At 44.5% G+C, this 1,474-nt stretch overlaps 1 long non-coding RNA gene across 1 annotated transcript; it reads right to left on the bottom strand.

Annotated features, from left to right (window-relative positions):
- LOC111664151 (uncharacterized) lies at positions 1-1,461 on the bottom strand. Its single transcript, XR_002761426.2, has 3 exons — positions 1,321-1,461; positions 422-617; positions 1-24 (listed from the first exon to the last, which is right to left on the bottom strand). It is a non-coding gene; the product is annotated as an uncharacterized LOC111664151 (long non-coding RNA).
- Between the last annotated feature and the right edge of the window lie 13 nt (positions 1,462-1,474).

Below are 1,474 nucleotides of genomic sequence, written 5' to 3'. Positions count from 1 at the left end.
CGCTCTCAGAGAGTAGCGCCCCCCCTGGTGGAAAACATAATTTCAACATTAACATATCACACTCATATACCCTCCTTCCCATCTCCCTACTTCTGCTGCTTTTGGACCTCTTTTCCCTCCCTACCTCTCTATCCTGAATCACTGATTTATCTTTAGGTCTGTTGTGCTCGTTGACGACTGTTTCCCTGAAAAAGCAAATCAGCTTTGGAGGTGGGTTTAAAGGTGAAAGTATCAAAGTGCTCAGAACACAGACTTTGTGATGTGACAACAAAGCAGTCACTGCCCCCACCTGGACCCACCTGGACCCACCTGGACCCACAATCCAAATTTGCAGGATTTGGTTTCTCCGAGTGTTTACCTGAAATCTGCTATATCCTACTTCCCTCTGTATTCTTGCGTCTGTTCTTGTAGGCAGTCCTACCTTGTAGTAGACGCCGTTGAGGTTAGCGTAGAAACATTGGTGAAACCACCAGCCGGAGTGGCTGATCTCAGCACAGATGTTGCCAGTGTCCGGCGTGCTGAAACCCTGCTGGTCGTGGTACCAACCGAACGAGTCCTCCACCGTTCCACTGAACCCAGAAACGTGGAGGCGGTACTGGTTCTCCTCATCCTCTATCCTGCAGGAGGAGGAAACAACAAGTATCTCCATCAACAATGATCCTTCACTAAGCCACTCGCCTTTTAGTTACTGTTGCTATGACATTTAAAGTTTCCAAGCAGATGTACATGTTTAAATGTTACATATTATTAAATGATTAAATGACTCGTTGAGAGCATTACTGAAAACCAGTTGAGCCGGTTGAACTTCCAGTTATTTAGATATTACTGGGTTGAATGGATCAAATTCTGATAACTAAAATGGCACTCAGTAAAGCATATACTTTTGCCAAGGCCAAACAATCCTACAAAATATCTGTTGGATCCAGATTATTATCTGAATAAAAGTGAAAAAAAATCATGAATCTGCCCCTTTAACTTGAATGGCACCAAAATTTAATGGGTTTGTCCCCAGCCCATGCCCTATCCCGGTTTAATCCACTCCTTAAATTTTAGCTGTTCTGTTTTTAGTTTTGGAAGGGTTAAAAAAGGACACGACCCTACAATCTCTTTGTATACAGAGTATGTAGCGCTTTTATTCAAAGTACTTTTCAGCTTCCCTCTCATTCATCCATTCACACAAACATTCACACAGTAAGAAACCTTCACTATGTGGCGAAATCTTGACAGACCCCCTACTTGTCTGTCTACCTCGACCTGTATCTTTAACACTTGTCTTTGCACTGCTACATCATCTATCTTTTTTCCAGTCTCTCTGTCTACCTGAAGCTGTGGTACAGGGCGTGTCTGTGGGCATGACTCCAGTCCTGCAGGTCTATACGGAGGCTGTAGTGACCCTGGTTGGACAACAGATGGAGGTTCTGGTTGCCAAGCCAATGTTCTCCTCGAGGTTCACCGAAGCCATCGCGGTACTCTG

Source organism: Seriola lalandi, unplaced genomic scaffold (assembly GCF_002814215.2).
Source record: "Seriola lalandi dorsalis isolate HSWRI2012SDOR001 ecotype SW California unplaced genomic scaffold, Sedor1 jcf7180002001367, whole genome shotgun sequence".
Lineage (NCBI taxonomy): Eukaryota > Metazoa > Chordata > Actinopteri > Carangiformes > Carangidae > Seriola > Seriola lalandi.
The sequence above is the reverse complement of the archived record's forward strand: the minus strand, read 5'-3'. Positions and strand labels throughout refer to the sequence as shown.